Source organism: Bemisia tabaci, chromosome 2 (assembly GCF_918797505.1).
Source record: "Bemisia tabaci chromosome 2, PGI_BMITA_v3".
In the NCBI taxonomy this organism is placed as follows: Eukaryota; Metazoa; Arthropoda; class Insecta; order Hemiptera; family Aleyrodidae; genus Bemisia; species Bemisia tabaci.
In genome coordinates, this window is record NC_092794.1 from 53,719,984 (window position 1) to 53,733,606 (window position 13,623).

Sequence of the window (13,623 nt, forward strand, 5' to 3'; positions counted from 1 at the left end):
CCCGAGCTTAAAAACTTACAAGTGAGTTTACATTTATATTATTTACGGTCTTAATAGAGAAATTCGACTGAAATTACCCTAACTGTATTTGAGGAGCTTGGAAGACAAATCTCATAAGTGCAGATTTTGGAAAATTTGGATAATTAATTATTCCACCTAAAACCAGGCTTAAAATATATGGTGGGAAAAAGTTACGATTAAAATCCAATTTTCAAGCATCAAATAGTATGTTTGAACTTGCTTTCCGCCACAAGGCTACATCTAATTTTGAAACTTTAAACATACATTTCTCTTGATAGCAAAACCTATTCTAATGCGCATTTTCCTCCAAGCCCCTCATCTCATGTTGCATAATTTTCTGTCAGATTTCAGTTTTTAGGCAGACATTAAAACACCAAACCACCTTGAAAATTTGGGTGAATTTTCCATGCCCTATACCTGTAGGGTATAATATGGGTGAAAAAATCTCAAATCGTAAATTTTCCAAGTTTTCTTGTGAAAAAATTAAACATAATAGGAAATTTGACAGCCCCTGATGTAGTTAGGCTAATTTTGGCCGAATACGCAACGTTTAAATATTCACGGTGAGTGGAGCCTCAATCTACATAAACTCGAAATTGACTTTTAGATACTCGTATAACTGAGCACAAAGGGGTGTTTTGTGAATAATTAGGGCAAATAACAGGCGGCTCAGAAGTGTCTAGACGAAACCGAAGTTATGAAAGCTTGTTCGTGGTTTAAAAAGCGCAGTTTCGAGAAAAAGCGATACAAATTTTAATTTCCTACATTTTCACAGTACAAAGTTGCCGCGTTGTCATGCAACTTTGCACCATTAAACGGTGAAAAATGTCACAAACCGCTGGCAACTAATTGCTCAGTACACTGATGATGACTGAGGAAAGTTTTCCGTAGGAATCTCAAAATTAGATTTGTCGGCCGAAGTTCATGAATACTGCTCTACTTCACATTTTGCTCCCGTGGTTTGAGAGCAAGGTCTCAGTTTCCCCACAATGGTCATAATGCATTAAAAGATACAGTTTCACAAAATTTAATCAACTTAAAGGCCATTTAGTAGAGAGTAGCGCGTTGAAGTGGGTGTCGGACGGCTATATAGGCAACTAAACTAACTCCTTGGCAGAGCGTAGAGTAGCACGGAAATATGAAGGCGTTCCAAGTGGCTACCGTGTCTGAAAAGATGTATAATAATAAAAACGCTGACTTTGCACGTTTAGTATCGCAGAAAATTTATATGTCCCTTTACGTTAGGACATTCACTTTCTTTCCTCGTTCTATGAATGTCTTTTATTCTTTAATTTTTCCTCCTTCAGTTATTTTTTTTCTGTTCCTTATTTTTGAAAAGTTGTTGAGCCGTTGTTGAGTTGTTTTGAAAAACAAATTTATCACTTATTCCTTATTGTCTCACCAGTCAACCGGCTTTACGTAAACTTCCTTATTTCTTTCTGGACCAGCCCGAAAAAGATTTACGGTCCCCCATGTGCTTCATAATATAGTATATTAATCCTTAAATTTCCCTTGAGGTTCTATTGTAAGGAAAATCAAGAAGAAAAGAAATGAAAAGCGAAAGGAGTGCGGAGCAAAATAATGACAAAATTATCCAAAAACGCATCGCAAAAAGATTAAAAAAATATGAATGGATCACGGCTGAAGCTTTAGGAAAATTGGTCAAATTTATGCTAAAAGGAACTATGTTAAACGCAAACCATATGCACATAGTTCCTTTTAGCATAAATACGTCCAATTCATTCATGATCTGGTTGCCCAGGAATATATCACTGTCATGCTAAGTAAAAATGCCCAATTCGAAGGTTGCCAAAGCTCTGCTAATTACATATTCATTTTTGATAAAAGTTATGAATCTCTATCCTTGAAATTCTCTCGTTTTTTGGATTAAATGCAAAAAAAGCGGAGGAATAATAATGCAAAAGTTTTCCGATACAGATAATTCGTATTTATCGAGGGAAATTAGGTGACGTCCGGGAGCTTTTACGGCATTTTTCTTTAGCACGGTAACATGGCAGTATAGGAGCGTGGACTGGAGATCAAGAGAGTGACAATAATAATATGATTGATGCTTAGAACATTAATGGAGTATGTTGAATGAAGGCTTGTCAATTATCCGCACGAATGGGTCATTTAGATTTCATTCGAATGTGGTACATTCAGCCGTTACCATAATTTTACTTTATTTTTTTTTCTGAAGAGGAAAGGGAGGAGGAAGGCGGGGACGAAGACGCTTAATTTTCAATAAAGCGTGAGATGTTTCTACACAACGTTATTTGCCCCTGAAATCATTTTTCAAGGGGGAATTTGCGTTCACATTTTTTTAAAAATGCATGCATTATAATCATTCTGCAAGATCCAGAAGCGATGTATGAGGGGTCACAATTAATTAATGACATGCGAGCCTTTTTCCTATCAGAAACTAGAGGTCGTGCAAAAGCTAAAGGCCTCAAAATGGCATCTCTCAATAAAGAGCGTTTAAATAATTTTGAATGAATAATGTAAAATAGTTTAAAAAAAACACTTGAAATGCTAGAATAGGTAATAAAGAACACTGGAACTCCTCTTTGAATGAAGTAAAGAAATTTGCTCAGCTAAAACGATGAACCTCTTTTTGAAATAGTTGCACATACTGAAATAGTTCAGGCAATTTTTTTCAATTTTAAAAAATGCCCTTATTTTCTTAATTTAATAAGGTTTGGTTTCATTCAAAAATTCAATTCTAATGCACGAAATCACTTATTAACTTCGACAAGGACGAATGAACAAACGAGGAGAATGTCACGTGCTAAATTCCCAAGACTTGACAACACCTCCGGTATCTCAATCAACATCATATTAAGTATCGTTTAATGATGTTGTTGCTTGTTGACACAAATCATGCGATGCATTAAGTCTACAGACGATCTGTCTTTGATTAATTGGCATTTCCAAAAAACGGAGAGTTTCACATTCCATTCTTACTCATGGGGAGTGACCACACAGGTCCAATGTAGGGGTCTATTTTCATCAATGATTTAGATTTAGCGAAGGTTTTAGCATTGAAGTTCGTTTTTTCTGAGCTTGAATTGAAGTTTGAAAAATAATGTCCCAATTTTTCAACGATTTTCTTACTGCTCATATATATAATTTTTTACAAGTTTCTCCAAAGTTTTTTTGAAAGTTACAAGCCACCACATATACATAAAAATAATATAAATTATCAGAATTAATAACATGTTTTCATTTCTACTAAGTATATAATGTATCCAAATTAATTGGCAAACATAATAATTCTTGAATTTGCTGCCATGAATATTTTTTTATCTTGATTCAATTTGAAATTTTTTTGGCACAAGGAAAAAATTGCTTGCATTTTAAATAGAAGAGAAGCTTAAATTAAGCAATATTATTCTTGATTAATGATAAAATATATCTTTGCAGCAAATTTAAGGATTTGTTTACAGTGTGAATTTTCACGCGTTATCCCAAGTTTATTTTGGATACTTTGTCTAAAAAAGCTTTTAAATGCATCAAAATCCGTGGACAGATATTGATTCTTTGTATTTTTTTTAATGTTTTTGATTTCTATTAATATTTTTTTTTCTTTAATTAAGTGACTTATTTTATCGAAGGCAGTTGCTGCGAGGATGAGTGCATTGAAACAAAGAAAACTCTAAGTTGAATGAAAATCAGTTATTTTGAGTTGATATGCACAACTTAAATACCAAGTTTGTTTTTCAGTGAGAGCTACGCAATCTAACTTTGCCACTAAGCTCAACCGCACCCTTGCGGCTGTCTGTGACCCCGAAACCTCATACTTACGATTATGATTATGAGGAGAGGTCATTTTGGATATTAAGCGGATGTGATCTTCGATTTGCATTGCGGTCAACCAAAAATAGTCGTCGCCAGGAGTAGCCTGACATGATTTTATGAACTTCATCAGATTTTGTCCTTTTATTTGATTTTTTTTTCGGGATACTTTCTGGGTCGATGGAAAAACAGCTTGACCGTACCGCCCTCTTGAATTTTGAATTGCCGTTAATTTCGTGGAGAGAACCTGTTTTGTTCATAAACCGTCACGTGACTCATGGCAAAGATGCGGGGAAAATATACCACAGTGCCGAGAAAGAACGCCACGTGAGCCATTAGACGTTGCCAAATTTCTTCCGACAAATCAAGATTTTTCAGGAAAATTTTTGAATATTTCCCATCAGATTTTTCAGAGGATTTCGTCCATAATTTGATCTTAAAAGTCTGGAAATTTCAAGGAAACACATTCATACATTTTTTACCTAAAGAATGACTATTTTCTGAGAGGATATTTTGCAATATTCGAACGCTCATACGCCGTTTCTACTCGGCACGGCTATATAGGAGGACTGAAATCGACCTTCTAAAAACACTAGTTACGAAGGAACATTACTTTAGGTTTTCCTTCCCCGATACGGACTCAACACCGCAAATTTCGATAATGATTGGTTTTTCCTCCTACATCAGAGATGCCGGGTACGTTAGGAAATAACAAAGTGCGAGTCAATTTGGACGGGAAAAATCCTGGTTACCCAGAATCTCATGCAAATTAGGTGGTAGTTATCCTTATAACTGTAACGAGCAATGTGCATGAGCTTTTGGTGTGTTTTCGACGCGGTGCGACGAGGAAATCACTCCGTGGTACTAAGTGAGACTAATACTCCAGTCAATATTTGCCGTCTACGAGAAAAGGGACCATTTATATGGCCCTCAAAAGCTCAAAATTCAATCACTGATACCTGCGGCCCGATTTTTGAAACAATGTCAGCCTGGCAAGGCAAGCCCTATTTTAACCATAAAATATATCGCATTTTGATATCTTATCGGGCTGCTTCAAACTTTGAATAATCGCGGCCCGCGAGAGAGAATAAAACAGTGTTTGACAAACATTTTCGAACAAAAAACGTTCAAAAATGTCAAACCAGACTGGAAATATGGTGGGTTGAAGCAAAGGCAAGGTTGCAAACACTGGCTTTCCTCCGTTCAAAGCTGTGTCGGAATGTCGATTCTTGTCGGGGCTTTTAGAACCGATAAATTTCAATAGGTTCAAAAGCAGAGAATCTTTAGAGTTGCTAACTGCCTAGATCCGCCAATGGCTGGAAGTTTGCAGTATAAGAATCGTTTCCCAAGAAAAGGAAAAAAATCTTAACCGTCATATCTAGGATATAAAATTGCCAGATTTTTATGCGAATTATATGCCATCTATTGCAGTGGCGTGGCGTGCTTTGCGATACATCGAATGATCTGCCATTTAAACCCATAGAAAAAGATCGATAAACAGGTGTCCGCTACGAGCAACTTGATAATCGATTCTTTACCATAGCTTCAATTGGGGAAATATTGATAATCGATTATTCACGCTTCTCCACTGATCTTTTGATAAAAATGGACCAGAGAGAATTTCTCGTTAAAAATCAAAAAATTATAAGTGCACCAGCCCGATCGAACAAAGGTCGATTTACTAAAACTATTGCCTTTGAGGACAGATAGTATGAGCTCTGAGTTGTGAACTTTACCAGATAAAATCAAGAACGATTGACGCATCTCACACAATGGGCGTGTAACCAAAATGAGTAAATAACTAATATCAATAAAACTATTTATTTCATAAAGCAACCCGCTTTTCTGACTCTTAATTAGATGAAAATCTAATTTAATAAAAGTTTCAGTCACTTCTAGCGGACGAACGTCATAAGTTTTACAGTAGTACCTAACAACGCTGAAATAAAGAGGACCAGTCAACGAGCAAAAAAACGCTGCATTTCGACCAAGTTCATGACTCAATATAGGAAGGAGTTTAGTGTAACCCGAAAAGATCTCCTTGAACCCGCTATCGAGGGGTTTTTTTCTCATCTGTATTGTTTGTTTTAACGATTACAATTAAACTTTAGATCGATCATGTTCGTTTGATTTTATTAACGACTTCGCAAGCACCACTGCCTGGCAAGCCAATCACGGGAAGGTGTCACGGCTCGGCGCGCGAGTCGTACGTAAACGCGGTTTATGAAACTATTCATCTCGGAAAACTAGAGACCTATAAATCAGTTGGGTATTTTTACAGTCGTAAATTGTGGCAGCTCTAGGTGAGCTGGGTACCGTTTTTTTCCTGTGCGGCACGTTAACAAAAAAAAAATTAATAAGGAAAAGATGGAAGCATTACCGAATACGCGTTTTGTTTTCGGTTCCCAAAACGGCGGCGCTTGTTCCCGAACCAATCTCGAGTACCTACATCAGGTTTCGTTGGCGCGTGCGAACTGCGCACTGCCGTGTTAAGGAAAAACGCCGTATGGACATTCCAGAGTTGCCAAATTTCCCCGGATAAAACGGGTATTTTTGACGAAATTTGTGTATATTTCTCCTCAGAATTTCCAGATATTTAAGCAGAAATTGCGAACAAAATAGGCTGAAAAATCAGAGGAAAAATGTTTACAATTTCCTTAGTAAATTCGTATTTTATCAGAGGAAATTTGGCAACGCCTGGAGCTTCATACGGCGTTCTTCCTTAGCATGGCAGAATACCCATCGAACAATTTCAGAACTAGTCGCGTGAACCCGGAAATGTCAGCTGCCACGAGCGCATTGTTTCAGCCCAGCTGAAACCAATGTGCTGAAGATATTGCACAACTAAGCTCTTCATACACTACTGACCTATCCAAAAGCTCCGCTAAGCATTTTTCCAAAATAATCCCAAAAACAATTCGATGCATTTTTCCTTGTTGTTGCGTGAAAATAATTCGACTGTAAATAAATTCAGTATTTTGTACCTAAATGATATGTAAAACTGTTCAATCATATTCCCTGCTGTTGCGTGAAAATAATTTGACTGTGACTGTAAGTAAATTCAGTTTTCTGCAAATGACATGTAAAACTGCACAATTTCAGCCGCATTGCAATCCGTATACAGGGTGAACGGAACGTATCGTATGGATACTTGTTAAGTATATGGTAGTATAGGCAATTTTTTGCTTTGGGTGAAGACAAGGCCGGATTTACCTACTTGCCGCCCATGGGCCGCCCGTATTTTTCCGCTCTCTTCTCATTTGTTTTGAAACATCAATAGATCGTATTCGACAGTGGTTCGATGTATTGTTTGGTTTAAAACAATAGATCATAACCTCAAACAAAAATTTTAGGATTTAATATGGAAAAGCTGAAAATGAGACAATTCCTAACAATTTCACTTTTCATTTCCAGAGAGTAAAAATTTAATCACATAAGACCCGTTACCTCAGATTTCTAAATTGACTTTTGAGGCTGTGGTTACATATTGAACCAATCGATATCCATATAATCTCACCCGTGTGATCTGTCGATTACGATCTATAAAAACCGTCAAGTGAACTGTGCCGGTAGGGGAGGGGTGTATGAGACGCTTTTACTCGTGTTGGGTACATTTTTTGTGAAAGCCCTGTCAACACTAACAAAAGTTCAGTTCCGTAAACCCATCCCTGTTTGGACAAGGCCTTCCATTTATAAAAAATGAACAAAAAAATTATGAAAGAACAAACATAAATGTGGTTAAAAATTTTAACTTCCACCGCCGCGCCGACCGCACTGTGTTGGCGCAATGCGTGAAGTATTCTTGCAGTCTTGTAGGCGCTATGCGTTTCACGCCGACCGCTACTGACTAGTGACCACACTGTTTGGCGCAATGCGTGAAGTATTTCAAGCAGTCTTGCAGGCGCTATGTGTTTCCAGCCGACTGCTGCTGACCGCAGTGTGTTTGACGCAATGCGTGAAGTATTCATGCAGTCTTGTAGGCGCTATGCGTTTCATGCTGACCGCCGCGCCGCTCCGTTCCAGGTCGAATTGCGTGTTTGGTTTTTCTCTTAACTCGACTAATTGAAGGTGTTGTCTCATGTATCACCGAGAGACGACAAAATTAGAAATTACTATACTTTTACTCTGAGGAAATGAGAGATTTTTTCGTCTTTTCTCGTTTGTAATTTATTTTCTGAATCCCATTTTTTTCTCTCTCTTTTTCTGATACCTACATTCAAAACGAATGCAAAATTTGCCGCCCCCTACACTTGCCACCATGAGCCGCGGCCCATGTGGCCACCCCCTTAATCCGGCCCTGGGTAAAGATTTGACATTAGTTTGTGTCAACAGCTATTTCTGATCAGTCATGTATATTGATTCACAATGCAACTTGCGTGCTGGACGGTTCGTTGGGCAAGTTTCTCGAGGCGGAAAATCTGTACAAAAAATTGCGTTACAGGTCATGCTTCAGTCATTATCAGTCGAATGATCTGAATGTTGATCCTCGAATGTATATACCACATTTTGATCAGATTTATTCGATTCTTGCAAAGTTGCGCTATTCGGCTTTGTCCATTTGAGTAGGATGGATTCTGCATAATGGATAGAAAATGGAGGAAAAATCATATTGTCGAATTGGGAGGATTGCAACTGAGTGCAATCAACTGGACTGCATTTTGCAATGAACTATGATTTTCGACTCATGTTAGAAACAGCATAAGCGCGACATAAGTTTCCCATTGCGGACAAGTACTGTCATGGACGATCCAGAAATTGTAGCCCCTAAGTGCAAATTGTTGTCTAACTTGTATGGAGACGGCCTGTAATAACACATTTTCCCCAGGATGTGATGCGTTTATTTCCCTTGTCCCTTATACACTTATAATGTCCAGCTAGAAGTGGTTATATAAGAGACAAGTTCCAAAGAAACAAGATCTGCTGACGGGGCAAATATTTTAAAAATGGTAGATGTGACTTAAAACTCGTTCAACAGGTCCCGTTTCTGCGCGCGGAATTCATGAAATTGTTGACAAAAAAGGGAACAAAGAAAAGTCGATGATTTGTCATTGATTATTTTAACGTCCGTGGATTAAAATATCTAAAAAGTTAGGTAATGCAAATGAGCTCCGGTTATATCGGTTGTTGACTCAACGTATAATTTTAAAGCGGGTTCAACAATACCTACACATTCTTCTTAGCCAAAAGGAAATTAATTGCTTGTTCAACCACTTCGCGGCGGTTGGAAGCTCTAATCATTATTATTTTTTATTAATTATTTATTAATTTTAACTTATAATCGTCTTACACCTTTGAATGCAAACGCTTGAAAATTGATTGAATTTCCGCGAGTTCGATAAACAAGATTTACCGAACTCAGCTGAAACTAGTTCGGGAAACGGCGCAGTTCGATGAACCACGACGAAAAGTTTAACCGTCTAAACGGCGCCTTCAGTGGCGGGCGTGCTTTACGATATATCGATTAATCTACCATTCAAATCTATGGAGAAGAATCTATAAAAAAGGTGTCCGCAACGAACACCTTAACAATCCATTCTTTATCACAGCTCCAAATGAGGAAATATCGAAAATCGATCATTCACGAATCGCCACCGGTTCAACAGTCTGAACCGCGCCCTATTTTTCTCGCTTTCTGCACGGTTGAATGCCTTTGAGGTGAAGCGTAAAGATTTTTGAAAAATTCGAGTCTGTTATGGAATGGTTTTAGAGAGAAGAGATATTAAAGTTAACCCAGCACACATAAAACATAGACGTAAAAACAAGTGTGTCTTAGTTGCAAAACAAAGGAAGAATAAGTATATATTCTTTGAGTTTTTCAAAACATTTAAGGAATAATAAGCCCCTGAAAGTTTTATCAGATAGGAAATGTTTAAGTTGAAAACTTGACACAAAACCGTCAAAAAGCCACGTAAGCAACATGCGTGATGCATCTACTCTACGAAAAGCAATTTTCTTCCAGCGGCTTTTGAGCATTCTCTGAAGCTGGGCATTCCTCTACTCCCCTAATTTCCTTAACTGCCGTGCAAAGGAAAGAAACCGTAAGAAAATTCGTATACTGCAAAATCTCCTCTGATCAAATATTGATTTTTGAGAAAATTTGAGAATATTTTACCTGGAAATTTTCGGACACTAGATGAAAGCGCAAATTCTCTACTTTGAAAAATTGGAAGAAAAAGTTTCACAAAATTCCCTAGAAATTCTTATTTTGATAAAAAAGGATTCGGCCACGTCTAAAAGCTCACAAGCCGTTTTTCCTTAGCATGGCGCCATTGATGCAGTGAGAGACTCTTTCCAATATAGTAGACTAGGGGGAGGGGGGGGGGGGTCTTCCCTGGAATCGCGATTGCTCCTTGACGCATTCTGGAGCTACGCTCACGCAAAATTGGGTTGTATGCGAACTTAAAGGCTACCGATAATCCTCGTAAAATATCTTAAATGTTTCCTTTTCCCTAATCCCATCATGTCACGAGACGAGGAAATGTACCGGTTTTAAGGCTACTTCAAACGTTACGCCCATGTTACTTCCTCCATGAATTGGTTAAGAATTATTCACCCGTAGATTTTACCTACAAAAAACAACTTAATTTTTTCCTTGTATGTTTTTTCTTACGTGAAGCTTGTTGAAGTCCCTTTTGCGCCGTTGTGTGACATGAACTCGGTGAATCTCTTTCCTGCCCTAGAGCTGGTTACGCAATTTTTAAATGGACCACGTTAAGCAAAATGGAACCAAGCCACAGCAGCTGTTGCTAAATTTATTTGGGTAATTTAATTTTTACATAAAAACGGTTTAGTGGATTTTTTTTGCAAATTTCAGTGATTTTCTTGCAAAGTAGGAAGCAAATTCCTGAAAATTTTAAAAGTATCCGCACAAACGTTCCCTTGTAAAATATTGAAATGTTCAGTTAAATTTGGCAATAGTTTGACGTGGCTTGGTTTCTTTCTGGTCCTCCCACATAGTATACCAGTCACACTGCGAAAGTGTCATGGCACTATAAGAGGATATTATCGTCTGATACTGCGATGCATTAATTCAAATATTCATACAATATCAAGATCGCAAATTTTCAAGGATTCTCTGTTTTCCTTTACCTCATTCCCGCGCTTTAAAGTCGGGGGAACACACACACTTTTGTCTGTGTGAAAAAAAGGTTAGTAAAAACGAATAATTGAATCAAAAGGAACGACGAACTCAAATAGGATTTGTGTGTTTTATCGTTTCCCCTTTTTCATTTCGTTTGTACATAGGGCGTTTTATCATAACTTGTTCTTTAATCAAAACCTGGGGTTAATGGTCCACAAATTTTTCGAAGTTTCTCCTTGTGGATAATGCTAATCAGGAAAATTTTAAGTAAGTACTTGGAAAATCATAAAACTACGCATTTACGTGCAAAAAAAGAACGCCGTCAAAGCCTCAAGACGTTGCTAAATTTCTTGTCATAAAATATGACTTTTCCGGATAATAGGGGATTTTTTTTCCTCACATATTTTCATAGACTGTTCTTTGCAATTTAATGTAGCTAATCTGAACATTTCAAGGAAAAGTATTCATAACTCTTTTTCAAAAATTCATATAAAATCGTGGGAAATTTAGCAGTCCTTAAGTGTTTACGAGGCGTCTACCTAAAAGTACTACAGGGCCCTGACCGGCTTGGCATGATTTGTCGTCTCTCAGACAAGAGAACGCAACTACGTTTCAATGTTTCAGAATTTCCGATCGTAATTTTTTGTTTTTATCAGGCAACTGTTGGAAATTCCTAATTGATGATTTTCTTTACATTTCTTTTGATTACCGGCTAAAATCAGTTAAACTCTAGAGAGGAATTTTAAAGCCCAATTCTTATAAACAATTAATTTTTTTGATTCAATTTTACAACTTCGCAACGGAGTTACGGTTTTTCTCTTGAAAGAGATGGATTGAGTCGGGAGAAAAGTGTGAATGTAAACATCTCTCTTCAAGAATTTAAAAAAAAAATAGCATGCATGAGACGATTCACGAGTACTCTTTACACCAAGCGATATGGTCAACATTAAGTGTTAATACATTTAAATTGTGTAAATCTATGTTAATATATGTCAATTTCATCCAAAAGCAGGGAGTGGCGAATGGCCTCCCAGGAATGATGAAACCTCACATACGCCCTTCTTCAACTCGTAATCCTATTTCCATCCTCCGCTTTCTTTATCTTCCTCTTTCATCTCATTCCAAGCTGCAACTTTTTTCAACCAGCCAAAATCACCCTTACTATCGTAGGTTCCATTGAGATTCCGCGTAGTTGTATTCGCTGCGACGCATATCCTTTCCCGCGCTAAGAGAAAATATATCACGAATAACCAGACGTTGTCAAATTGTTCCACATAAAATATATATTGAGGAAACTTTCCGACATCGGTCCTGAGGACGATTGATAAAACATTTTCATTACTAGGCCCTTGCAATTTAATACCTATCGTAGATAGCATTGGGTGAAAAAATCAAACTAAAATTTTAATTACTAATGCTATTAAAGGCTTTTTACAATAAATCCTGAGACTGGCAACAGCTCCGAGGAACCAACTGCTTTTTCTCCCAAATTTGGGGCTCATCGTTCTGCAACTTTATATGCTCCTAAAGAGTAAATTTTTATAAATTTTTGGTGTTGTTTTTATTTCACCTGATTCGGATCATGCGGCATCTAAGGGATTTTTCTGATCGATGTAAACTACGTTTACAATTCCTTAAAAATACATTTATGATTCAGAATAAATTTGACATGCAAAGTTCTTTACAACTGGCTCAGCGCGGCGTTCTCTCTCAATACGGTACTAGGTTTGTGCTCTTAATGCTGCCTTACTATCAAAAGCAATAGAAGTTACGGCTCCACAATATTAAAGTTTTGTCCACGTGGACAATTTCATTGGACAAGTCCGCCGTTCTTCGTGAGATTGTCAAACAATAATCCCCCGCGACACTTAAAATTGTTTGAATCATGATCAAAATTAACAAGTTTTAACCTCAATTATGTATACACACATTTACCACATCGAACACACACCCTCACACACACATTTTGGCGATATTTAGTTACTGGTGAGCAAGACAGCAGTATAATGCTATCTTCTGCATGCTTGCGCGTCGCACAGTGGATCGAGTCAATCGGAGAGGTTGGACATGAAATTTTTAACTAAAACTGCACATTTTGATGTTTATTTCGTCTTCTTTTTAAATTGTAATGGAAAATCCTGAAAGAAAATTTCACGAGGAAACCACTGTAACCACTTTCAAGACCTGATCAAAGTTGTGTATGAGGTGAGTTATGAGCTTTTAAAGTTTCCAAATTTTTCCGACCTCTCTCATTGACTCGATTCACTGTGCGTTGTCTCACCTCTACCAAAGATTTACTGCTGTTCTGTCAGGAAATACGTAAATGTTTGCGCATGCACTACTACTCATGACACTCGTTTTTTTCCCATAGAAGATATAATTTACTGTTTCAACTGAAACTGTCGGTTCGTTTCAACTGAATTGGTGGAATTTTGAAGGAAACTAGATTTTTGAAATTTTCGTTGTTGCTCTTTTGAGTAACACGTTGAACGAGTTCACTTTGTCTACATTCCGGGTCCAAATCAGTCAAGTTCTAGCTACTTGAAAACTCGGACGAAAGCTAACCCGTCCAAATGACAATGACCGACCGAAGTTTAACAGTTGATTCCAGGCGAACGATCTTTCCGGTGGGGTTTTAACGGACCAGATCGAAGTCAAGTCCAAAGCCTCTCAGATACGACGAACAGGGTTGTCGAATGTAGGCGAATTCTTTTCACTCGAGCCTC

The 13,623-nt window shown here is 37.6% G+C and overlaps 1 protein-coding gene across 1 annotated transcript in view; it reads left to right on the forward strand.

Annotated features, from left to right (window-relative positions):
* Positions 1–13,623, forward strand: part of LOC109036636 (fatty acyl-CoA reductase wat) — a 70,336-nt gene continuing 56,713 nt past the window's right edge. Inside the window, exon 1 of the mRNA XM_072295812.1 lies at positions 1–21. The gene's annotated coding sequence lies outside the window, so the exon portion shown is untranslated. The remainder of the gene's footprint in view (positions 22–13,623) is intronic.